The 27,317-nt window shown below is 43.6% G+C and overlaps 1 protein-coding gene across 1 annotated transcript in view; it reads right to left on the bottom strand.

Moving 5' to 3' along the window:
* Window positions 1–27,317, bottom strand: part of HOOK3 (hook microtubule tethering protein 3) — a 2,251,851-nt gene that overhangs the window by 856,213 nt on the left and 1,368,321 nt on the right. The window lies entirely within an intron of this gene.

Genomic DNA, 27,317 nt, shown 5'->3' with positions numbered 1-27,317 from the left:
TACACTACAATATATTCACTGAAACAATGAAGCTTATATATAGCTGTAGTTTGTAATGTCCACAATAACAGAAAGTAGAAAGAGCAACATGGAATTGAGTTAATGATGACACAAAACTGTCCATACTGACAAACAGATTTATAAGCGTGAGATACACAACAGACTAAATTATAATTTTATGGTAACAGTGCATATATGGCTGGGTATAAACTTTTTGGGAGTAATCCTATCAACAGTTGTATTATGTCAAGATCTTCACAAAGGACTTGAATTTTCATTTATACAGTGTGCTGCTTATATTAGGTGAGAGTATATTTGAGAGTTTTGTAATTTGAAGCATCTTTCTTATTAATACCCGTTGGATATCGGTGAGATTGAGTGTTGATCGTTTAAGTCTTTGGTGGTCTCTACAGGATGCAACATTGGATAACACTACAATAGGTTACACAAAGCAGTTTCTAAGCAAAACAAAGGACAGATGGTTCAAGCCAAATAAGGTCATGAAGAGAAAGACCGTCACGTGTGGCTGTTATGACTTACAGCAAATTTGATTAGTCTGTTTTAAGTTTGTACTAATTTGTGCCAGAGTGAAGACTATCAATGTTTTTTTTTTTTTTTTATTATTATTTTTACTTGTTTACTGAAACACAGCACTGATCCAACTGTGAGATTTTCAGGCTCAGTCCAGAGAAATCAGATATAAATCAAATAGTTTTATAAAAACATAGCTCACCCAAAATCAGATGTAATGAAACAATAAAATGAGGCAGCAGCTACACAACAGTAAGTAAAGCATTTGAGTAATGTAGTTATAACTCACTAAACAGTATGTTAAGTCTGACATCAACACATTATACAAGAGATTAATAATGAGATTAATACAACAGAAAGCACGTATGTAAACAAAATCAATTACAGAAGTTAAAAAAATTCCCTGTACATACTACCTTTTCAGTGCATGCAAAAGAGTTGCAGCAGAGGAGTTTGAAGAAAGTGGAAAGTAAGAGTAATACAAAGTTAAAAAAGGAGAAGTAGCACGGGGTGGAAGAAGACAGTTATGAAGAACGATGATGTGGTACGGGTGAATCTGTGTGTGAGGAAGTTTATGCAGCTCCCTCACATAGGTAGCACTTGACTTGTTTGAATAAGTGATAATTTAGAATATTTATTAAGAGAGAAAATGGAAGTAATTTGTTTTGAGATGTCATCCCAAACTTTAAGTGCAAGAAATGAGAAGGCATGTAGTTTGTGGTGCATGTAGAATTAGGACAGACACTGAGAGTAACCCAAGACTACAGGACGGAAGGGCCTATTGCCTGCAAAGTAAGGGAAACTGTCTAGGTTGCTTAGTTTAAAGATAAAGATCCCTTGGTAGGAGTGCTATTCTGTGAGCTATGATTAGCTACTTGTCTTTTCATAGGGTGATACAGTGGAGCTCTTGTATATGTGCTTTACCCACCTGTGCCACAGAACCAGGGCCAATAATTAATTTATTAATTTCCTTATTTTAGGATCGTACAATATGTGAATTTTATCAGACAAATAAATGAATGATAAGTTAAAAAAGTGGTCTATCCGGAGAAAAGTAGCAAATTTAGGGTTTGCAAAAATTAAATAATTTATATATGAATGAGAGTTATGTACAGAAGAAAAGGAAACACAATCCAAAGAAAAGCTTGTTTTAGTACCACTCTGTATGTTCCTGTTTATTCAGATATGGCTGGACGTGACGGACTCTGCCATGTATACCCTACCTGGACAAGTTTTAATGTGTAGGTCAAACAGAGAGGTAGTAATCTGCTGGCCATCCTCTCTTCATCTTACGAGTGGCAGATGAATGCAAGAACAGTTACCCAAGCAGCTTTCAATGTCTTCAGCTTACATCCTTAAGCTTTCCCAACACACTCAGAGGCAAGAGTGCTCTGTGCATCAGTGTCGGGGTGTCCTTCCCTTCTGATAGGGATTTAAGTCAGCAGGACAAGCCCTTCTTACCACTAAACAATGCAGAGTGCTTCTCTAGCTTCCACCAAGGAAATCATGCTTTGCTCATGCCCCCCCCCCCCCCCCCATAGTATGTGCATCAAATTTCCTCTTACAATTTAAGCAAGTTGGCTCCATCTCTTCAGTCCTCTCTCACCCTGTCTGGCTTTAACAGTGCTGATGGCACTAAACAAACTCTGGGGTCCTTGGTCCCAGTCAGAACACCATCAGTCTACACCAGAGTGCAAAACTACTCAGTTTATTTTAATTACAAAATGTAAGACATAATAATTTTAAAGCTGGCAAGTTAGTGGTTTGGTAAATATGCAATATAACTGAACATAATTAAATGCTTCTTACTATTACAAATATTTACTGGATTAAGATGGGTAGAGAAAAATTGGCTTTAGTGAGAAACACTATCAGTTTTCTGATATACTGAAAGGGAGGAATAGTAAACTACTCAAATGGCTATGTAACATATGTATTCCACGATTATTGCATTACCATAATATTTATATACACAAAAAAATTAAACAAAATAATGAAATTGCTATTATTCATTTGAAAGACTACTAATATCTTTGGAGCTTTTCTCCATAGGCATTTGATGAAAAGGGACTTTTGCCCAGACGGACTTTTGCAGTAAAAAAAAAAAGGCAAGTTAATAACTGCTGGCTTTAAAAAAGTAATTGAATTTAAAGAATGAATTAAATCAGCCAATAATAAGATAAGCTTATTATCTTGAAATAAATGAAATGGAATCAATGAGGTTACGGCTACCCTGCAGATGGTAAGGAGCAATCTGGAATGTCAAAGCCACTAACACACACATGCAAGGTGTGTACCTGTACTCCAAACAGGCTGCAGGTACTGTTCTCCAGAAGGTTAGGTAGCACAAGTATGATTTAATTTACAGGGGATACTTCAGTACCTCAGAATGAGGTCAGGGTTAAGATAAGGGGATTTGGTGGGAGCAGCTCACGCAGACATGGGGTGAAGAGGGTATTAGAAAAGTACAGTTGTGTACACTTATAATGTAGATGTTCAAGTGTAGTCACTGTTGCAGTCTTCACATTTGGGTTATCCCTGCCAGGGTAGCCCTCGGCCAGCTCGAATACCAGAGGCTTAGTATTTTTGCATCATTTGCTGTCGCTTCAGGACTGATGTCAGGTTGTCAGTAGTATAAAGTAAAGCAGCCGATGCCATTACATCAGTTTTTCTTGCCCTAACCTGTCAGGAGCCCTCAAGTCGCAGCCAGGTTCTGGTGGAAGAACCCCACCAATAGAAAGTAAATACCAAAACGTCCCTTGTAAGGAGAGAAAAGAAAGAAGAGGGGGATGGAGGGAGAGAAACCTGGACTGCAACAGTGAATACACTCGAACATCTACATTTATGACAAGCGTACACAACTGTACTATGTTCTTCGTGTTTCACTATTGCAGTCATCACATTTGGGTTGCTTACCAAAGCTGAGGAAAAGGGTGGTGACAGTCAAGGAGACTAGGGGCTGGCTAGGATGCCCTGCAAGACAGCAGAGGCAAACCCTGCCATGGATTTGGAGAAGATAGGCAGGTGAAAATGTTTGGTAAAAGTGTGAACAGATGTCCAGGTGGTAGCCTCCAGGATGTCCCTGGTGGGGACTCCTCTGAAGAAAGCTGCGGAAGTGGAGGCTGCTCTGGTGGGAGAGTCCTGACCTCCTGGGGGGAGGCTTTTTGTGTTGCTTGTAGTGGAAATGGATGCGGTGTGCTATCCATTTGTAAATGGTTTGTTTGGAGATGGCTTTGTCCTCTGCCCTTGCAGCAAAGCTAACCAGTAATTGATCATACTTTCTGAAGGATTTTGTCCTGTCTAGATAGAATCTGAGCTATCTGTGCACATCTACAGTGCAGTATCCTTTTCCCCCTTGTTCTGTGGGTTAGGGAAAAAGGTGGGCAAATGAATGGATTGGTTGAGAGCCACACTGGACACTACTTTGGGCATGAAGGATAGGTTAGTCCCGAGGGAAACTCTGTCAGCATGGAAGATGAAGGGCTCCACAGCCATGAGTGCTTGTAGCTTGGAGACCCCTCTGGCTGAAGTGATGGCCAGAAGGAAAGCAGTATTCCAGGAGAGAAATTTTAGCTCTGCTGAAGATGCTGGTTTGAAGGGGAGCAGAGTGAGCTTTTCCAACACAAAGTTAAGGTCCCACGCTGGAGTTGGTGCTCTTCTGGGTGGCCTCAAGTTGCTAGCCCCTCTTAGGAATTATTTGATCAGAGGGTGTGAGAAAAGGGGCTGTTCAGTGGGGAAATAAGCAGAGACAGTAGAGGCATGAATTTTAATAGAGGAAAAAGAAAGACCACTGTGTAGCAGGTCAGCTAAGTAATCCAGGATAAGAAGGAGGGAGGGCTGTGCCGTACTGGCTCCCTTAGCTTGAATCCAGGTGCAGAACCTTTTCCATTTGTCAGCATAAGACTTTCTACTGCTAAGGCATCTGGCCTCATGTATAACATCTAGCACCTACTCAATGAGTATGGCAGATTGATCAGTGGTTAGGGAATAAGCCAAGCTGCCAAACTGAGGGTCTGCAATTGGGGATGCATGAATTCTCCTTCGCTCTGGGTCAGGAGGGTTGGGGTCTGAGTGAGATGCCATGGTGGCTGTGGGGACATGCTGCGCAGCAGTGGGTACCAGTGCTGGTGAGGCCAATCTGGAGCAATAAGAATTGTCCTTGGTTTTCCCTTATTTTGAGTAGTACCGTGGGGATAAGAGGTAGTGAAGGAAAGGCATAGGCCGATAGATTGACCAAGGGGAAGGACAGGGCATCCACTTCCCAAGCCATGCAGTGATGCTCCCTGGTGCAGAACTTGCTGAGCTGATGGGTGGTGTGGGAGGCAAAGAGGTCAACCTTCGGTGTGCCCCATTTCTGAGTTATTAGGGTGAAAGTTCTTTTCTCTACCTGTCACTCGTGTGGGTACTGAAGATTTCTGCTAAAGTGGTCTGCCAGAGAATTTAGACAACCTGGCAGGAACTGTGCTAACAGGCGGAGTTGCATGGCAGAGGCTGTTGGCCAAATGATCATGGCAAGTATAGAGGACAGGAGTGAGTCCCTCCCTGCTTGTTGATATACCACATCACAGTGGTGTTTTCTCTGTTTTGATCAGGAGAGCCCCTGGGGAGAGAAGGGGCTTGAAAGCTGTGAAGGCGTGCCAAACAGCTATCATCTCTTTTTGGTTGATGTGCAGATGGATTTGCTGTGGGCTACATTGGCCCTGTATGCACCTGCCGTCCAGGTGTGTACCCCAGGCATAGTCTGATGCATCTGTGGTGAGGGTCTGGGCGGCAGGGGGTGGTGAGAAAGGTAGTCCCTTGTTGTGCGAGCATGCTGCAGTCAACCAAAGAAAATTTTTTCTGAGGCAAGGTATCATGGGTATAAGAGTTTCCAGGTCTTGAGAGTGTTGACACCAAAAGCTTTTTAGGTACCACTGAAGTTTCCTCATATGCAGTCTGGCATATGGAATGAGTAGAATGCAAGATGCCATGACCCCCAAAGCTTGCAGGATTTTCCTTGCAGATAACTGGGGTCTGGGTGGCTAGTTGAGAGAGGTAGGCTGTCAGGTAAGTTTGCTTTTCTGGTGTAAGGAATGCCATCTGGGATGCTGCGTCCAGGCTTACTCCCAGGAATATAATCCTCTGGGTGGGTACTTATATGGATTTCCTTTTGTTGACTTTGTACCCTAAGGAGGTCAGTAGGGACTTTACAAAGGCCAGGTGCTTGAGCATCGTTTCCTGGCTGTCTGCCTGAATAAGGCAGTCGTCTAAGTATGGGTAAATCTGGATATTCCTTTGACTGCAAAAGGCAATGGCCAGAGCCAGACATTTTGTGAAAAGTCTGGGAGCAGTAGATAAGCCAAAGGGAAGTGCAGAGAACTGAAAGTGTAGAGATCCTGCCCTGAAACTTAGATACTTCCTGCATGATTCCCTGATAGGAATGTGGAGGTAGGCCTCTTTTAGGTCTAGGGTGGCTAACCAAGCATCCTTGGAGAACATGGGTAGCAGGTGCTGGAGGGTGAGCATTTTGAATTTTGGTATCACCAGGAAGGTGTTTAGAAAGGACAGATCAAGGATGGGGTGCCAGGGTGCCCTCTCTTTTCTGGGTACCAGAAAAAGTCTGGAGTAGAAACCTTGGCCTGTCTATTCTGCAGGAACATGTTCTATTGCCCTCACAGGGAGCAGGGAAAGGACTTGCTTTTGCACCTCTGCCCACTGGTTTGGAAGTAGATCTGGGAACCCTTTTGGAGTTGGAAGGGTGTGGAAAGAAAATTTGTATCCCTGGGACACTATGTTGAGGACCCAGCGGTCATTGGTAATGGTGGCCCAGGTGCTTGTGTGAAAGTAGAGGTTTCCTCCTAGGGGTACGTGAAGGTGGGCAGAGGGAGAGGGTGGGGGAGGAGAGTCATTGTGAGTTCTTACTATGAGGGGATGGCTTAGAACTCCCTGTTTTTAAAGTGGAGGAAGTCCACTGTTTAGATTTCTGCATTCCCTGTGGCTGCTGTCTGGGGGGGGGGGGCTGCTTCCATGGGGTCTGGGCTGAACTGAGCTGGTGGGAGCAGGAAAGGACCAGTGCTTGAAGGGGCAATGCATGCTGAACCTGGGTGGTTGGACCTATAAGAAATCCTTAACTGTCTGCATAGATTTTGCTTTTTCTTCCATCTTTTTTAAGACCTCTTCTGCCTTAGTCCCAAATAAGTTGTCTTTGTGCAAAGGTGCATTCAACAATTTAGATTTAACATGGTCTGGCAACGGCTGTTCCTTAAGCCATGCATGCCTTCTAAGGACATAACCGGTGACTGCTGCCCTGCAAGAAGCTTCTAGGGCATCAACACCACAGTGCAAGGTGTGTTTAGTTACTCGGCTTGCAGAATGCATTAACTCTTTTAACTCTTTAGATTCTGCACAAGCAGAAAAGGAACACGTTTTTTGCTTGAGGAGTTCCAGGGTATGTTGCTGAAATTTTAGCACATGGAACTGGCAATTTAATGCTCTGATAGCAAGAGTAGCAGAGGTTTATACTTTTTTACCCCATCTGTCTAGTGCTTGGGAATCCCTATCTGAGGGGGGTGGGATTCTTAGCAGAGGTTGCTTTAATTCCTTTAGGCCCTTGAGAAATTACCTCAGGGTCAGCAGCAGGATTTTTAAAAAGAAATTTGTGCAAGTCAGAGACTCTGTAATACCGGTCTGGTTTTCTGGGTGCAGGACGGAGGGTGTCAGGATTCAAACTGAATTCCAGGGAAACATCCTCCACAACATTCAGGACTGGGGGAATGGCCAGGGGGTCTATACTGTGGAAGATCTAAGAATTCCCTGAGTCTCTTTTTAGACTGAGGGTAGTCCTGACATTCCCATTAGTAATGCTCCCTTAAGGTATGAAGGGTTTCCCCAAAGGAAAAGTCCTCGGGGAGAGGCTGTAGGAATGGAGTCCTCTACATCAGAATTCTCATAAGCAGAGAGGGGTTGCATGTCTTCATTTTCAGATGCATCAGTCATCAGACTCCTGTTCAGACAAAACTACTGGGGACAGATCTCTTTCTTTTGGAAGGGATAGCTTGGTTTCCCCTGATCAGCATGATAAGGTCTTCCGTCATTTTAAGCATTTGAGACTGAGGCAAGGAAGCAGGTGCCTGAGATTGGGTAGTCAATTTCTTGGGTGTGGATTGTACCCTGGGCCTTAGAAAATCTGCAGTTTTCAAATGAACAGTAGACGCGAAAGAAGATGTCAGTTTGTGTCGAGAACAGGTAGTGCGAAGGACTTCCTCGGAAGCCAGTACCTACTCAGCGGCTCCGGACCCATCCAAGGGAGACACAACCGCAGGATCCTTAGTCGAAGAAGAGTTTTGCGGTATACCGGACTTCGAAAGGGTCTCGGTAGCAGCCTGCAAATCTACAGAAGTGGGCATCAGGGGCTGCAAAAGCACCTCACTGAGGACCGGAGAACTGACGACTAGCTTAATGGAAGTGTCGCCGGCAGGTTTGGTCCTGTGCTGTCTGTCTTTGTCTTTATCTTTACATTTTTTCGGAAGATCTGCTGTTGGATGGCTTACCAAAGCCATATCGGAATTCGAGGTCTGTAAGGGAAAATATTTAGCTACAAGGGCCCAACAACGTATAGTTCTGGTGCTGAACAAAGCACAAAAGTGACAGCAGGGGACGTCATGGTCTGGGCCTAAGCAAGTGACGCAATAAAAATGAAAGTCTCGGTGTGGTATTTTCATTCCACAGGCGAGACAATTGTTAACTTGTTCTGACATCGGTTAGTGCAATAAAAAAGGATCCCCAACGGGGTACACAGCTTTAGAAGACTTCAGCTTCAGTTCAAAAGATGAAACCTAGGTAGCGCCTGACCGGCACTCATACGAACTGCTCCTACTTCAGGCTCCATGGCAAGAAAGACTGATGCAATGGCGTCAGCTGCCTTACTTTATACTACTGACGACCTGACGTCAGTCCTGAATCGACAGCGACCGATACAGAATTACTAAGCCTCTGGTACTCCGGACGGCCAAGGGCTACCCTGGCAGGGATAACCCAAATGTGATGACTGCAACAGTGAAACACGAAGAACATCCTAGTATACAAACTTGGAACGGGACAAAAGGCATCCAGTATAATAATCTGGAGCAAATACAGGATTATGTCACTGCATATTTTATTTATTCATTTATTTTATTTATTTATTAACATTTGTCTACCGGGATGGCCCGACTGGGAGGAAGCCCATTTTCAGCAGAGGCCCAGGGAGAAAAGCTCCATAGCACAGTTACATAGGCTTAAAGTTACAATTATTATTCACAGTGTTAACAAGCAGGTTTTGAATGTTATACATCAAGAGAGTGGAGGCAGAGAAGTAGCACAGTTACAAAGTCTACTAGAGAGAAAGCACAATTTACACTTTTAAGAAATAGCAGATATCTAGATTATTACAAGAGAGTGGAAACATCTATACAATTTTGTCAGATTAACTACAAAGAATTTATGTGTGCAGTGGTGGATGAACATAAATTAAAACTCCTACCTTAGACATTGTATCACGTTTAGCTCAGTAAGTATTGATTGCTGGAGGGTATTTAGTACAGAAGTTTAGGTTAGGGAAGGAGTTAGTAAAATAGGGAAGCAGAGGATGAGTAGAAGAAAGAGGAGGGTTTCAGGAGAGTGGAGAGACTGTGGAGTGGTACTGTGTGGGTGGAAGTATAGAGGTAGGAGCCAACTGAGAGGTACAGGTGTTATAAGTAAGAGTACTCTGGGGGTGACTGTACCCATCGAAGAGAAAAAAAGAGGGTTGGGGTGCTGGAAGTAATTAGCCGGGGTTGATACAGGAGCAGATCCAGTTGCTACTGAGGTAGTCTTTTAGCAGTTTTTTAAATTGTTGCGAGCTGGCAATGGCTAGAATATGTTGAGGAATTGTGTTCTAGATTTTGGAGATAAAATGGAAATACAGGAAGTCTCCAGCTTTGTTGCTGCTTTTGGAAACGTTCAGAAGTGTTTTATGAGAGGATCGGAGTATCGAGTGGTGGAATAAGGTTGAAGAATTTGTTATAGGGCAGGGATCCTGTCCGGTTGGTATACTATGCGGTGGGTGAAGATGAGTTGGGTGTAGGTTAAGTGTTGGGGAAGTTCTAACCATTTTAGTTGTTGTAGAGCAGAACAATGGTGGGACTTGTGAGGGAAGCTTGTGGAGAATTTTGCAAATTTGTTGCAGCAAGACTCGTGTTTTGTTAGGACAGTTTTACTTAGCTTAGAGAAGATGGGAGAGGCATACAGCAGAGTGGACAGGAGATGAGTTCTGGCAATGTCTTGTCTGGTTAGTAAGGAAAAGCTTAATTTGGTACAGAGAGTCTAGTTTAATGCAAGTCTTCTTAATGGACTGTGCTAGGTGAAAGTCATTGATTATAACATCTAGTTGTTTAGTTTGAGAGATGGAAATTATAGTAGTGTTGCTGAATGAGTATATCTGAAATGTAGTTGGGGGACTTGGTGGGGAGAAAGAGCATCAGCTTAGTCTTGTTTGGGTTCAGTGCAAGGTTTGCATCAGCTAGCCAGGATTCTACTTCAGAGAGGGATTGCTGTGTAGTGGTCTCTAGTTGTTTTAAAGAGGATGCAGTACATGTAAGGATCAACTCATCTGCTCATTGGATGACTGAGGTGAGAGGGGTAGATTTGTGCAGTTGGTTAGTGAAAATGGCGAAGAGTAAGGGGCTTATTATGGAGCCCAGGGGTACTCCTATGTTAACAGGAAGTACAGATGACAGCTCCTTTTGCCATTTAACTGCTTGCTGGCGGTTGGTAAGGTAGCTGTGAAACCATGCTAGGGGGGAGTAGCTGACATTTAGTGTGGCAAGCACGGACAGCAGTTTCTGGTGCAAAACTGTCAAGGCCTTGGAGAGGTCTAGAAAGATGGAAGAAACAAATTTGCTCTGGGTTCTGTGTTGATTTACTGTGTCAGTGAAGTTGAGGAGGGCGGTTGTGGTGCTATGGTGAGCGTGAAAACCATGTTATGTGAGACTAGAGGTTGTTAGAAGGTGGTTTAGAAGTTAAGAGTAAATACATTTTTCTAGTATGTTAGAGAGGGGTAGGAGAATGGCAATGGGTCTATGAGTTCAGTGGAGTTGCCCCCTTTGTGCAAGGGAATAAAGTAGGATATTTTTCAGGTTATAGGAATGTAGTTTTTGATGATGGCGCGATTGATCAAGATAGAGACAGGGTAGGCAATGACTTCTGCAGCAATTTTTAAGAATTCTGTTGTCAGCTGCTAGGGTGGTGGGTTTGAGCTTTCGGAGTAGTTTTTTTTATGGCATGAGTTGGTACAGGTTTAAAGGAGGTGTTACCAGCTTTGATATTAGTAACTGGGATCTGAGCTGAGGTGCTTTGGTGACAGCTGATGAGAGTGAATTGTGTTTGCAAAGAAACATTGAGAAAAATGGAGGAAAACATGTAGAACCCTAGGAGCAATACCCCACAGTGACCAGCAACTACCATCAGCCACCTCTCTTGACAAAAAAGAAAGACTCAAATGCTTGAATGGACACATTGTGATCTCAGTAAATGCTCACTGTGGCAGGAACCAGTAAGGTCCTGATCATCAAAGTCGTTACAGCTCGGGCAGGAAAACTGAAGAAAGCTTACCTCTACAAGAACGGTTTTAAGGAAGCCAAGTTAGAATATGCAATCCTCCTTAATGGTCTCCTAGACTACATGACTAATTACCAGATATGAACATAACACAAAGCTTCAGACTACTCTCAAGTATTATCTTACTATCAAGGTATTCAAAATTTTCTTCCAAGGCCAAGACATTTACCTATGCTGACAAGTCAGGCAAGAGATATTTATCTTTAATTAGAATTTGAAAATTGGAGTAATATGGATGGTGGATTGGGGTTTCTAGGCATGAAATGGGTGACCTCTGCTTTTGGCAGTACCAAGGAAGACCAGATTCAGCAAGCCAGCCTTGAATTATGTTAAAATTATACTTCACAAAAGAGAATAAAACACAGCAGTGTAACAGGAAAGGACCATAGTACTAACATGGTACTTCTTGCTTATCACTGGCTTTTGCCCTTCAGAAATTTTATTCTACATTAACATTTTGAATGCTAGTATTGGTACTCTCTCTGTCCCTTGATAATTAACATTTCTGGTTCTACTATTCGGTATTTGTTGGTGGTGTGCTGGAACTGGACAGTTCATACCAACAAATCTAACTTACAAATGAGTTTCACTTAAGTCTTCAGGTGATTAATATTCTCAAAATACATTTGAAAGACTTCATTCATCAAGATTCGGACTTTGAGTGACTTCCAAGATAACTGCTGGCTGCAGAGCAGGTTGATTAAGCTCCAAGATAGTGTGCAGAAAAGGTCTGGAAATGTCCAAGCTGCAACAACCAGAACTGCATATGTGGAAAACCCTGAGCAAGGCTGTGGTGACTGCAATGGCTCTAGTGGAATGGGCTTTGATGCACCCTAGAATGACTAACGTGGGCAAAACAGCCCTTACCTTGTAGTCAAACATAGCAAGCGACGTGGAAGAAGTCCGTTTATTGGCTCACACTTTCCCTTTTGCAACAGAGTCAAAAGAGATGATCAGAATTTCTTTTTTTTTTTTTTTTTGTTCTGTGCAAATAAAATCTCAGCTATCTCGGACATCTGAGGAACTGCGGATTCTCTCTGTTCTATTTTGAGGCTTTGGGAAGAAAAGAGGCAAAGTAATGCCTTGGTTAGGGGAGAATTAAGAAACCATTGTAGGTCTGAAGGAAGGGTTAGTACAGAGGGATACCCTAATCCTGGTAAAATACCAAATGATCTTGGCAATGCACATTAAAGTGTGTAGTTTCCAAGCTTCTGAAGCTCCTACTCTAATGCAGAACTGTCTCAGTTACATTTTTAGTTAAGAGGCAAAACCAGTCTAATTGTCGAACCCATATCCTGACCAGATCCAGACAGACATCCCTTTGTAGCATTCATTCTTGGAGGTCTGCTAGACAGCTACTCAGTCTATGTGCCAAAACATTTTGTAGACTGGGAATGCAGACTGCAAATAGGAACAAGCCTGCCTCTGTTGCAATCTGTTAGGCCTTAATAGTCAGTCTACACAGCAGGCAAGAAAGAGTACTGCCCCTTAATTTATTATATACTGCACAGATGTGGTGTTGTCTATCCTTACATGCAAAGCACCTTCCTTTAAGCTATGGATAAAAGATTTGGGGCTTCGGACAACTGCCATAAGACAAAGCAGATGTTTTGTGTTCTCACTTTGCCCTCTTAATTCATCTGCACTTGACAGGGTTTACAAGTAAGCCTCCCAAGCAAGGTTTGAGGAATCTGTGATGAGAGTCACTGTAGGTTGTGATGCTTAGGAGGACATGCTCAGGTTCTGAATGCACTGTTTATACCATGAGATCTCTTTCCTGATGTTTGGAATTAGGTGAGATATCGGTCTCTAATGAATGGGCATGCTGACATCTGTTCAAATACCACTGGAGCTCCTTGTCTGCAGGTGGGCAAATGACACCATTAAGAAGCAGGATTCCATATAGTTCAGCAATTTGATCAATTCCCTGGCTGAAATTTCTCTTTGATGTCCATAGTTTTAGAAGTAAAGTGTCAGATGGGTCACTTCCATCTGGGAAGAAGGCACCCCTAAGGATGGTGTCTAGATGGGCCCCCAACAAAACCAAGTTATTTTAGGGTGTTGGGCTTGACTTAGCCTTGCTGCTGAACACAGATACCTGAAGCAATTCAGGGGAACTCCAAAGCCATGAGAATCTCCATGCAGGGACTCTAGGATGAGGCAATCATCAGGTATGGGCAAATATGGATGTGATTCATCTTGAAAAAAAAAACAGTTACTACAGCCAATAATTTTGTAAAGTCTGACTGCAGCAAACAAGCCAAAGACCAAAGATGCAAACTGTTTCTCCCTACTGCACACTGAAGAAATCTTCTGCATGTTTTGGCAATAGGGATGTACAGGTAGGCATCCTTTATACTATGATTGTGTATAAGGAACTAAACTAGAATGAGTGGTAACAGGCTTTGTAGGGTAAGCACTCTGAATGTTTACTATGATGAACTTGTTTAAGACAGATCTACAATGGCTCTCAATGTACCTTCCTTCACCTTGAGAAGAACCCTCCCTCCTTCTTTCCCTTCTGGAACATATATTTGGCCATTGACTGCAAAATTTCTTAAAGAGTTGTATGGATTAGCTGCACTTGACCTTCTGGCACAGCTGAAATACCTCTTCCCTTGGGAATCTCCTAGAACTGTAATTTGCAATGTGTTGCTCAGACATTTTAGCACCTAATGATCTTGGCTGATGCCTTCTCAGTTACTTATAAAGAAGGCTAATCATTCTCTCTCTCTATTATGGGTAGGTGAACAGATGGGGTTAGAGACAGCTAGGCCACATCAATGCTGATCCCTCAGGGTGTCAAGGCCCCAAAAGGCTTCTAGGCTTCTCATTAGGTTTTGCCTGCCCCAATACTTCTTATATTTGTCCTTATCCCCCCCCCATTTCCCAAGCATACCAACTTCTCACTTAGAGTAACAAGGGCCATTTGTTTGCTAGATAATTCTAGATGAATTTAAGAAGTTGAGCCTCAAGATGCTATTTCATAGACTGCATAGTCTTACCTTTTCATAGGATCAAAAGAAGTTACTAGGCTACTGGCCCTGAGGCCCTTAAAAGCCTAGCCAAGAGTTTAGCCCATGTTTAGACAAATCAGCACCAGATGCCCCTGTCCAGCAGGGATGTATTTTCAGTTTCCCATACAGTTATCCAGGTTGTGTTTAAAAAGGGGCAAAAGAGGTACTCTGACATGGAGAGCGAGTCTATTCCACAGATGATGGAGTCAACAAGTCCTATTGATGTCACAGACCAAGGTGAGGCCGTGCGTGCGGGTTACTCGAGTGGAGCTTGAATTGCAGATATGCAGCAGTCCCATCAAAGCAGGGTCTGAGATCACCTTGTATGCCATACACAGGTCACCTCTGAGGGTATCACCATCTGTGTATGGTAGATTTTTGAGGCCCTGGATTCTCCTGGTGAGGAACATCTGTGGTCTCTCCAGTTGCTGCGTGTGCTTTGCAAGGTACATGCCAAATGGGGTGCTGTACTCAATAATGGGCGTTATAAGGGAAGAATACAGGGATGTTATGGCCTCCTTGACCCTGGATGAGATACCCTTACTTATAAAGTGGGCCATGTAGAAAGCTTTCCGTACAACGGAAGCAACATGGTGGTCAGAATTTAGGTTGCTATCATCCTGGGTGACCAAAGCCCTCATGACTGATTGCATGCTTATGACGTTATTATTAATGTGATAATTTGTGGGGGTGTCGCTCTCCCCAAAGGGAATGATGATACATTTTTTGGTATTCAGCTTAAGGCCAGGTTCCTGGCACCAGTCATTTATTTGGGTGAGACCCTCTTGGAGGATGTCTACATCACTAGGGGAATTGATCACAATGCCTAGCTTGCAGTAATCTGCAAACCTGGTCAGCCATAGCCAACTGGTTTTGAGTTGCACCTCAGAAAAGTATATCCCAAATAACAGAGGCCCCAAGATCGAGCCCTGTGGTACGCCACTTGTTACAGATCTACTGCTTGAGGTGACGTCTCCTATTTTGACTATCTGGTAACATACAGATTGATGTCTAGTTGACAGAGTTTATCTATTATGCCCAAGTGGGAAATAGTGATGAAGGCTTTGGCCAGGTCAAGGCAGGCAGTATGTACAGTCTTCCCCTCGTCTATAGCTTTGGTGACTGTCTCAAAGAAGTCGACCAAATTTAACAAACATTACCTCCCCCTGACAAAGCCAAACTGAGTGGAATTGAGTGTTTGGCGGTTGCCAATGTTCTTGTTAATGAGGTCCATGCTAATCCGTTCCATGGCCTTGCATATCAGGCTAGCTACGCTGATGGGTCTATAACTTCCTGGATTGGTGGACGCTCCACCTTTGTGCAAAGGAATGACAGTGGTTGTCCTCCACTCAGCTGCAACAAAGCTGGTACTCGGGCCTTGGTGGAATAGGGCACCTAATGGTGCTGCAAGTTCCTGCCAGAGTTCACGTAGGATGCATCCTCGGATGTTATCTGGTCCCATGGAGACTATTTTTTGCCTTTGAGAGGGCAATGATGACCTGTTCCCTAGATATAAAGGGAAGGGGGTAGGTACTGGTGATGTCCTGATTTACTGATGGGGGGATAGGTGACGTTTTCGCTGAATCTGTCAGCCAGCAAGTTTGCTTTATCTACGGCATTTGTATATGTGGTTTCCTCGACCACCAGTTCTGAACAGATCTGGGTGCTTCCTTTGAGATTGCAGACATATGTGAAGAGGGCCTTATGACTATCTCTAGTAGATGTGGCCAATTTGGACACGAAGTTTCCTTTGGAGGATTTCACTAGTGCTTTTATTTGCTTGTTCAGGCTAAGGAGAGATTGCTTCCAGTTGGGCACCTTGTTCCTTCCTGGTCTTGGACAGCAATTTTTTTCTTTTGTTAGAGTTTATTTCTTGTAGATATCCATCAGACAGGTTTATTCTTCCTTGCGAAGGATGATTTAGTCCTGTCGGGTATTCCTGACTCAATGCATCTAAATAAATCCACGTATAGTGCTTTGGTATAGTTTTAGATACTGGTGCCAGTTCCTAGCGAGGGGGAGGGGTTGTGAAGCTGTTTATACCATCCCTCAGGAGGCTGTAATCAGCTCTGGATAAGTTTTTTTGTTTGACCCTAGCTACAGGTGGGTCTGGGGAGATGGTGACATCAAAAGTGACTGCTTTATGGTCAGATCTTACCAGGGAGGATGATACTGGAGGATGACTTTCCTCCAGCTTCTTGAAGACTCCTTGAACAGGGGGCTCAAAAGGAGATCCTTATCCATTGGTGCATTTGGAAATTCCATCTTAATGTCTGGAAGACTGACTGTCCTTAGCTAGGCAGATCTCTGGATAACAGACCGTGTAGTTGCTGTCCAGCGTTATGCATCAACTGCTGCATCATAACACTTTTTGGAATGCCTGGCAACCTGAGAAGAGAAGTGACACAGCCCATTCATCTCTTGCATTAGATTCTCATCCTACAGATCCCCTTTACCTAAGCCCGCATCCTCGCCAATAGGGATTGCTGTCAGGAAAACATGGAACTGGCAGTTCAAGACGCTGAATAAGAGGGCAGTAGAAGTGTATACCTTTTTTCCTCCCAAATCTGTGCAGAACATTCTGTTCTCCTTCTATCACTGAAAATAGAGTCTCTGGATGGAGTAGAAGATCCAAAAGTAAATCTGTATCAATGCGTGACTAGGAAAGCAATTTAACATCAGTGTCTATTTGGGGTAAACATAAAATTCCTTAGTATTTTGGAATAACAGAGGGACAACCAGTTCTGGGTTGGTAAACTAAGCTGACATATCATCTACAGACAATACTAGCTTAATCTGATGGGCTTGCCCATTTATAATATTGAATCTGAGAAGCTCTAACAAGATCAAAGGTCCTACATGTAACAAAAATAAGTGGTAGCATGGGGCCACTTTTGATGAGTTCACCTATACAAAAATAAAAAGCAGACAGCTCTACCACCAATAGTTTTATTTGCTGAAGAGTTCCTAACTAATGTCAAAAATGAAATTACAAAGCTATTTGGGCAAATCTATATTTTTTCATTAACTCTTTAAAAAAAATTAACCTTGTTAAGATCCTTTTCCACATGAATGCCTGTTACTGGAAATGTTTTCCCAGTCTCTCTTGCATCATCTTGCAAAATAGTTGTTTTAACTGTGTTGTCAAAAGTTTGCCTTTCAGCGATAAAGCCACACTGATCAAGGTCCAGTAGGCTCAAGAACAACCCGGGTATTCTTCTTGCTAACACCCTCATAAAGATTTTGTTATAGTGGTTCAACACAGAAATTTGGTGTTAATTTCCTTTAGGAACACAGAAATTTACCTTAACTTTTCTTTCTCTATAACTGGATTAAACAATTTTACCCAAACATCTACTAATATCTGACATCCTTAATCATTTCAACCAGGATTCAATCCTTCCCTGAGGACTTGAATGTTTGCGGTTTTCTCAGCTGGACTTAACCTATTCAGCTGTAAGTTGAGAAAGAAGCAGTTCTGCATGTGTATTTACTAGTAAAGGACAATAGATCTTTTCTTAACAGCCTTGTAGTTGTCTACCATGGTTTATTACTGCATATTCCTCTATATCTAGTTAATTATAAACATCTTAAGTATCGCTGCAATCCCCCTACTGACCCTGACTATACCTCATGAGTGTGGGTCTCTCGCATTCCGAATCCCTCTCTCTACTTTTTGATGATAGTCTGCGCTATATATTTATGAAAACCCGGTCTGCTTCAAAATAGCCTGCCTTTACAGCAACCATTTTAATGTAATTCACTCTGTCCATTTCACTTAAGGGTTCAAAGTTCATCATCCCATTACTCATCTTTTTAGCCTATGGAGCCTCCTTAATTTTTGTAGGTTGTCTGCAACTTTCCTGTTTCCTGATTCTCACAAACTCCTTGTTTCATATATTGGCACATGATTAAAGCTTGTTATAAGAATTTTCTGTCTCTTTACAATGTTATTTAATGTTGCTAAACCATTAAATAATGCCAGTAAGCCCTGCTTGCACCACAATTTAAATGCTATTAATATATATATATATATATATATATCTATATATATATATATATATATATATATATATATATATATATATATATATATATATATATATATACATACATACACACACACACACACACAAACCATAATGATCCATGATCCAAGAACTCTCAGGCTCCTCCCACTACCCACAATGCCCTACCAATCTAACATACCTCAGATCGAACTTGCTGCCCCTAAATACAAAGGGACAACCTGTTACAGAAATTAACAAAGGAAAAAAGTAAAAAGGAAGCTGGAGCTCAAAGAAAGTACAGTTTTGTACCTACCATAAATGTAGATGTCCGAACTGGATAGCATCTGCAGTCATAACAAGTGGGTTGTCCTGTCGTCAGGCAGCCCTTCAGTCGGCCGGATTCCAAAGTCCGGGTCCGGCTTCGGCTGATGTCGCACTTCACCCGACGTCATCTCTGTTGGTCTTCGGGTATAAAGGCATCAGCCGACGCCATTTTCCTCAGTGTTTCTTGCCCCAGATGCCAGTAGCCCTCTTGAAGGCTAAAATTTGGATAGATGCCAATGTTTCCAAAAAGATAGAGGTAAACACAAAATAAGCATGTATGTACATATATACAAACAAATACACCATAAAAGACTCCCCCCCACCAGCTAGCTATTAGGAGGGTAAACACCCTAGGAGTACCACAGAGAGGAAGGAGGGAGGGTAATCCTGACTGCAGATGCTATCCAGTTCGGACATCTACATTTATGGTAGGTACAAAACTGTACTATGTCCTTCATGGATGCATCTGCAGTCATAACAAGTGGGTAGAATACCATAGCCAACTAGGGAGGAGGATAAAAGTAGATTATGGTGTGTTTAGGATCCCTTGCAGTACAGCAGTGGCAAACCCTGCTCGGGATCTGGAATATAGAGGCAAATTATAATGCTTGGCAAATGTATGCACGGAGGTCCAAGTAGCCGCCTCAATAATGTCTTTGGTTGCCACTCCTCGTAAGAAGGCTGTGGTAGTGGCTGTTGCCCTTGTAGAATGAGGTCTTATGTTCTGTGGAATTGGTTTTCCATGGAAGGAGTAACAGAATCGTATGCAATTTCCTATCCATTTGGAGATTGTCTGTTTGGAAATAGCTTTTCCTTCCCTTCCTGTTGCATAGGCTACAAAAAGTTGGTCAGTCTTTCTGCTACTTTTTGTTCTGTCCAAGTAGTAGCGTAGCTGTCTATGTACATCCAAGGTATGCAGTATTCTTTCCCTCTGTTTTGTGGGTTGGGAAAGAAGGTAGGTAGGTGGATTGCCTGGTTTAAAGACACTCTGGATACCACCTTAGGCATAAATGTAGGATTAGTCCTCATGGACACTCTATCTTGGTGGAAGATTAGGAAGGGTTGCACTGCCATTAAGGCCTGTAGTTCTGAAACCCTCCTTGCTGAAGTAATTGCCAGTAGGAAAGCAGTTTTCCATGACAGGTGTTGTAGGTCTGCTGTTGCTGCTGGTTCAAAGGGTGATAGTGTCAACTTTTCTAGCACAAAGTTTAAGTCCCAAGCTGGTAATGGTGGTTTCCTTGGAGGTTTTACATTCTTGATTCCTCTGAGGAACTGCCTGAGCAAAGGGTGCGAAAAAACAGGTGGATCAAAGCTGTATTCTGCTGAAATAGCTGATGCATGTATCTTGATGGAGGAGTAGGACAGGCCTGAATGAAGAAGTTCGCCAGATACTCCAGAATGTTAGGCATATCTATGTTTGACACATCTTTTCCTCTTTCAGTACTCCAAATGACAAACCTTTTCCATTTTCCAGCATAGTTCCTTCTTGTTGAAGGTCTGCGTGCTTCAAGAATAATGTCTTTAACTCTTTGGGAGAGTTCTGGATTAGCTGTTGCTATGTGATGTTCCATGCAGTCAGTTGCAACGCGTTTTAGGTTTGGATGTATGATGCTGTAGTTGTTCTGAGTTAACATCAAAGGCATCAGGGTATTGGCCACATATTGTTCGAGACATGCTCCTCAGCAGTGGGTACCAGTGTTGTCTTGGCCAGTTTGGAGCTATCAGGATTATCCTTGGACGTTCTTCCTTGATTTTTAGTAGTACTTTGTGTATCAAGGAAGAGGTGGGAATGCATATGCTGTTAGGCCTTTCCAGCTGAAGGAGAGCGAATCCACTTTCCATGCTAGTGGGTGGAATGTCCTTGTGCAGAATTTTTTGAGCTGGTGATTGAGAGGTGATGCGAATAGATCTATCTGAGGCATTCCCCATTTCTTTGAGATGGTCTTGAAGATGTCCGGTGCAGCTTCCATTCGTGGGCATCTGATGTGGTTCTGCTTAATATGTCTGCTAGAGTATTTTCTTTTCCCGGTACAAATATTGCTTGTAACTGGATGTTGTAGCTGAGTGCCAGGGTCCACAGCTCCAAAGTCATTCTGCATAGGGGGTATGAATGAGTGCCTCCCTGTTTGTTGATGTACCACATGACTGTGGTGTTGTCTGTCCTTATCATCAACTGGCCCTCTTTGAGAAATGGTCTGAACTTTTGGATTGCCAGTTTTACTGCCAGCATTTCTTTTAGGTTGATGTGCAGGTGAAGTTGATCCTGTGTCCACAATCCTTGCACACATTTGTCCAGCATGTGGGCCCCCCATCCTAGGTCTGAAGCGTCTGTTGTGATGGTCTGGCTTGCTTGACATCTGCGAAAGGGTAGGCCTGGGTTTGACTGGCATGCCTGAGCCCACCATAGGAACTCCTGTTTTAAGCATGGAATTAGTGGGATTTCTGTTTCTAGGCTGTGTCTGTGTTGGGACCATAAATTCTTTAGGTACCACTGTAGTTTTCTCATATGTAGTCTGGCAAATGGGACCAAGATTATGCATGATGCCATGAAGCCCAAGGCCTGCAGTACTTTTCTTGCTGTTAACTTGTTCAGTTTTGTTAGTGCCAAGAAGTAAAGAGGTAGTTCTTTTGTTTTTCTGTAGTTAGGAATGCCATTTGTTTTACTGTGTCCAATTCCGCACCCAAGAATGTCCTTGTTTGGGATGGTATCAGCCTTGACTTTTGTAAATTGACTGTGTATCCCAGTGCTTGTAGCAAGTAAATGACCCTTTGTAAATCTGTTGTCAGCTTGCTTTTGTTGTCCCCTTGTAGCAGGCAGTCGTCCAGGTATGGGTAAATTTGAATTCCTGTAGTCTGCAATGGCGATTACTGATGCCAGGCATTTTGTGAATACTCTGGGCGCAGTAGATAAGCCAAAGGGCAATGCTGAGAATTGATAGTGCTCTGATCCTGCAAGAAATCTGAGGTATCTTCTGCAGATTGGTCGAATGGGGACGTGCAGGTATGCCTCCTTGAGATCTAGAGTTACCAGCCAACACTCCTTGCCCAGCATGGGAAGAAGTTGCTGTAGGGTCAGCATTTTGAATTTTGGGACAATGATGTATGTATTTAAGGTGGACAGGTCGAGAATTGGTCTCCAACTTTTTTCCTTTCTTGGAACTAGGAATAGTCTGGAGTAGAACCCCTTTCCTTGCTCTGCTGTTGGCACTCTTTCCACAGCTCTCATGCTTGCTAACTCCATTATCTGTTGTAGAGCCTCTGTTTTTTGATTTGGAGGTAGATTTGGCATTCCTCTTTTGGCTGGTAAAGTGTGGAAGTGGAACCGGTAACCTTGATCTATGGTTTGTAAAATCCACTTGTCTTTTGTTATGTAGTGCCAGTTCTTTGAAAATAAGGTTAACTTTCCGCCTAGAGGAGCTGCTATTTGTTCCCTGGTAGGCGGATTTAGGGTTAAGTCACTGTGGTTGTGTTGATGTAGTGGCAGTGGTTGTGTCTGTGCCTCTGTTGTTACCTTGCCACTGTCGTCCTCTGTAGGCACCTCCTCTGGATTGGTTTCTGCCTCTGGAACGTCTATTCCTGCCCCTTTGAGATCTTGTGGAGTCAGGAAAGGACCAATTTTTGGCAGGCCAGTTCCTGCTAAACCTTGGGGGTTGAACCTGCAAGAAATCTTTAACCGTTTGAACAGATTTTGCCTTTTCTTCCATTTTCTTCATAACCTGCTGGGCAGGTGTACCAAACAAACTTGTCTTATCCATAGGAGCATCTAGCAACTTAGCTTTAACATGATCCGGTAAAGCTTGCTCCTTTAGCCATGCATGCCTTCGTATCACTGTGCCAGTCATGGCTGATCTAAATGAAGCCTCCAGTGCATCATAGCCACATTTTAAGGAATGGTTACTAACCTGTTGTATGTTATTTACCATTTCTAATACATATTTCTTATCAAGAGATTCATCAGTGGTTAGCTTTTTAGTTAACTGATCAAGCATAAACTCTTGGTATTGTATCATGTGAAACTGACAGTTTAAAGCTCTAGCTGAGAGAGTAGCTGAAGTGTAGACCTTTTACCCCATCTGTCTAATGACCTTGCTTCCCTTTCAGAAGGAATAGGGTTTTAGCTATGGTCGCGGCTACTGCCTTGGGACCCTGGGATATAGTTTCGGGGTCTGCAAGTGGGGCCTTGTAAAGGTGGTGATGAGTATCTGGCACCCTGTAAAATCTGTCTGGTTTGGCAGGGGCTGGGGGTAAAGAATCTGGAGCGGAGCAGACATCATTGAAAGCATCATCCACCACAGAGAGAACAGGAGGTATAGCTAAGGGCCTGTGCTGTGGAAGGTGCAGAAAGGTCCTAAGTCTTTTTCTGGAGTCTGAAAAATCCTGTTGCTGCCATTGGAACTGCTCTCGCATGGCATGTAAGGTTTCCCCAAAGGGGAATTCTTCTGGTGGGGAAGCAGCTGGAATGGATTCTTCAGCATCAGAATCTTCAAAATTGGGGAAAGGAGCCTCTGGCTGGTCAGTTATGTCTGATTCATCAGCAGAATCATCAGAGGACACTGGCTCAGGGGGCTCTGCCCTAGGTCTCTTCTCTGGGGGCTGAGAGGCCCTGTCTGGGTGAGATTGAGATCCTCTAATTAATGAAATTAAATCTTCTGCCAAAGTAAGCATTTGAGAACTAGAAGAGGGCCTGGTAGTGGGGGGTTTAACAGGCACTGTTTTAGTAGTCTTGGCTGCTTTAGCCCTGGCGAAGGCCTTAATGGACATGGCTGCTGGAGGCCTAGCAGCACCACGTGCAGGGGTAGAGACATCCAAGGGAATGGTGTCTGATAAGTCAGTGGCAACCACCGTAGTGGATAAAATTTCTGAGGCCGATTCAAGAGTAGTAGCAGGGGTCTCAGTTGTAGAGATAGATTCAGCTGTACTTTGATCAGTTTTCTCGGTTTCGGCCGAAACCGAGACACTCGCGGTTTGCTTAACCATGGTTTCGGCCGAAACCGCGGACCGCGAATGTCGGTCTTTATCTTTGCGTTTTTTGGCAGATTGGATAGTCGGAGGATTCGACGGCATAATGTATGCAAAATCAGAACCGAAAAACTGTTCTGCAAACTCCGACCGACGCCTAAGCGTTCGTCGGTTGAAAGAAGCACAGGCCGAACAGGCTGCTACGTCGTGGGCTGGGCCTAAACAAGGCAGACAGTAAGAGTGGAAATCTTTATGAGGTATTTGTTTCCCACAGGTTAAACAATTATTAACTTTTTCTGACATCGGCTGAGGCAAGAAAGAGTCCCCAACGGGGTACTTAGCTTTAGAAGTCTTCGAAGTAGTATTCGGTAGAAGTAATCTCTGGGTCCGACCGACCGGCACTTGCGAACAGCTTCTGCTTCGGGCGCCACGCGGCAAGAAAGACTGAGGAAAATGGCGTCGGCTGATGACTTTATACCCGAAGACCAACAGAGATGACGTTGGGTGAAGTGCGACATCAGCCGAAGCCGGACCCGGACTTTGGAATCCGGCCGACTGAAGGGCTGCCTGACGACAGGACAACCCACTTGTTATGACTGCAGATGCATCCATGAAGGACATCACAGGTTCATGTACAACTCTTAGATGTTTCGAGAGGCAAAGAAAAGGGGCAAGTGGGCAGGAAGTTTAGAAAGAATGAAAATGGACAACACAGATAAAACGTTATGGTGACCACATAACTTTTAAACCTAATATTGTTCTATTCATTCATTCCTCAACTAATGGGACAGTCTCCAGCTACTGTAATCGGGCCAGGCCCTCATGGAAGGATATTCCAGAGTACTGTAGAGCCAAAGGTCACTCTGTCAATGGAAATCAAATATAATGTGCAATGAAGGTGTAAAAATTAATCCAAGCTGCAGCTGCACAAATGTCATCCAAGGAAGCCCTTGACCAAAATGCTGAAGAAAATTACAGTTGTGTACACTTACCATAAATGTAGATGTTCGAGTGTATTCACTGTTGTAGTCATTACATTTGGGTTATCTGCTTGCAGGTAGCCCTCAGTCGGCCTGATTAACAAAGTCTTGGGTCCTGTGTCGGTTGCTGTCTCTTCCGTGATGTCAGGTCATCAGGAGTATAAAACATGCAGCCGATGTCATTACATCAGTCTTTCTTGCCGTGTGGTGCCCGAAGCAGAAGCAGTTCGCAAATGCCGGTCAGCAGACTCCTGAAATTTTCGTTTTTGAGTTTCAGAACCGAAGTCTTCAACTAAAAGCTAAGTACCCATTGGGAAAACTTTTTCTTACTCTAAACCGATGTCAGTAAAAAGTACAGTTTTGTACCTACCATAAATGTAGATGTCCGAACAGGATAGCATCTGCAGTCCTTACAAATGGGTTGTCCTGTCGTCAGGCAGCCCTTCGGTCGGCCGGATTCCAAAGTCTGGGTCTGGCCTCGGCTGGTGTCGCACTTCACCCAACGTCATCTCTGCTGGTCTTCGGGTATAAAGGCATCAGCCGACGCCATTTTCCTCAGTGTTTCTTGCCCCAGATGCCAGTTGCCCTCTTGGATAGCTAAATTTTGGGTAAATGCCAATGTTTCCAAAAAGTAGAAGGCAAACACAGAAAATAAGCATGTATGTACATATATACAAACAAATACACCATAAGAGATCCCCCCCAGCTAGCTATTAGGTGGGCAAATACCCTAGGAGTACCACAGAGGGAAGGAGGGTGGGTAATCCTGACTGCAGATGCTATCCTGTTCGGACATCTACATTTATGGTAGGTACAAAACTGTACTATGTCCTTCAAGGATGCATCTGCAGTCCTTACAAATGGGTAGACTACCATAGCCAAACTAGGGGAGGAGGAAGAAGAATTATGGTGTAGTTAGGATCCCTTGCAAAACAGCAGTGGCAAACCCTGCTCGGGATCTAGAGTATAGAGGTAAGTTATAATGCTTGGCAAATGTATGCACGGAGGTCCAAGTAGCCGCCTCAATAATGTCCTTGGTAGCCACTCCTCGTAAGAAAGCTGTGGTAGTGGCTGTAGCCCTTGTAGAATGAGGCCTTATGTTCTGTGGAATTTGCTTTCCATGGTAGGAGTAACAGAATCTTATGCAATTTCCTATCCACTTGGAGATTGTCTGTTTGGAAATTGCTTTTCCTTCCCTTCCTGTTGCATAAGCTACTAGAAGCTGGTTAGTTTTTCTATTGCCCTTGGTTCTGTCCAGATAGTAGCGCAACTGTCTATGTACATCCAAGGTCTGCAGCAGTCTTTCCCCTCTGTTCTGTGGATTGGGAAAGAAGGTAGGTAGGTGGATAGCCTGGTTTAGAGACACTCTGGATACCACCTTAGGCATAAATGTAGGATTAGTTCTCATGGATACTCTATCTTGATGGAAGATTAGGAAGGGTTGTACTGCCATTAAAGCCTGTAGTTCTGAAACCCTTCTTGCTGAAGTAATTGCCAGTAGGAAAGCAGTTTTCCAGGATAGGTGTTGAAGATCTGCTGTTGCTGCTGGTTCGAATGGAGGGAGTGTCAATTTTTCTAGCACAAAGTTCAAGTCCTATGCTGGTAATGGTGGTTTCCTAGGAGGTTTTACATTCTTAATTCCTCTCAGGAACTGCCTGAGTAGAGGATGTGAGAAGACAGGGGGATCGAGCTGTATTCTGCAGAAATAGCTGATGCATGTATCTTGATGGAGGAATAGGACAGGCCTGTATGGAGAAGCTCTGCCAAATACTCCAGGATGTTGGCAATATCTACCTTTGACACATCTTTCCCTCTTTCAGTACTCCAAATGACAAACCTTTTCCATTTTCCTGCATAGTTCCTTCTTGTTGAAGGTCTGCGGGCCTCAAGGATAATGTCTTTAACCCTTTGGGATAAATCTGGGTTAGTTGCTCTTATGCAATGTTCCAGGCAGTCAGTTGCAGAGTTTTCAGGTTTGGATGCAGGATGTTGTAGTCGCTCTGAGTTAACATCAAAGGAATCAGGGGTAGTGTCCACATTTCCCCCCCGAGACATGCTCCTCAGCAATGGATACCAATGTTGTCTTGGCCAATTTGGAGCTATCAGAATTATCCTTGGACGTTCCTCTTTGATTTTCAGTAGTACCTTGTGCATCAAAGGAAGGGGTGGAAATGCATATGCTGTCAGGCCTTTCCAACTGAAGGATAGAGAGTCCACCTTCTAAGCAAGTGGATGGTATGTCCTTGTGCAGAATTTCTTGAGCTGGTGATTGAGTGGGGATGCGAATAGGTCTATATGTGGCATTCCCCATTTCTTTGTGATGGCCTTGAAGATGTCCGGGTATAGCATCCATTCGTGAGCATCCGAGGTAGTTCTGCTTAACATGTCTGCTAGGATGTTTTCTTTTCCCGGTAAAAATATTGCCTGCAACTGAATGTTGTAGCTCAGAGCCATATTCCATAGGTCCAGAGCCATTCGGCATAGGGGGTATGAATGAGTGCCCCCCTGTTTGTTGATGTACCACATGACTGTGGTGTTGTCTGTCCTTATCATCAATTGGCCTTCTTTGAGGAATGGTCTGAAATTCTGGATTGCTAGTTTTACTGCCAGCATTTCTTTTTGATTTATGTGCAGGTGCAGCTGATCTGGAGTCCATAAGCCTTGAATGCACTTGTCCAGCATGTGGGCCCCCCAACCGAGGTCTGAGGCGTCCGTTGTGATGGTTTGGCTTGTTTGAATATTGTGGAAGGACAAACCTGGGTTTGACTGGCATGCCTGAGCCCACCATAGGAACTCTTGTTTCAGGCATGGGATTAGTGGTATTTCGGTTTCCAAGCTGTGCCTGTGTTGAGACCATAAATTCTTTAGGTACCACTGTAGCT

Source organism: Protopterus annectens, chromosome 2.part0 (genome assembly GCF_019279795.1).
Source record: "Protopterus annectens isolate FY-2018-M chromosome 2.part0, PAN1.0, whole genome shotgun sequence".
Lineage (NCBI taxonomy): Eukaryota > Metazoa > Chordata > Ceratodontiformes > Protopteridae > Protopterus > Protopterus annectens.
Note: the sequence above shows the minus strand (reverse complement) of the source record. Positions and strands in the feature narration are given on the sequence as shown.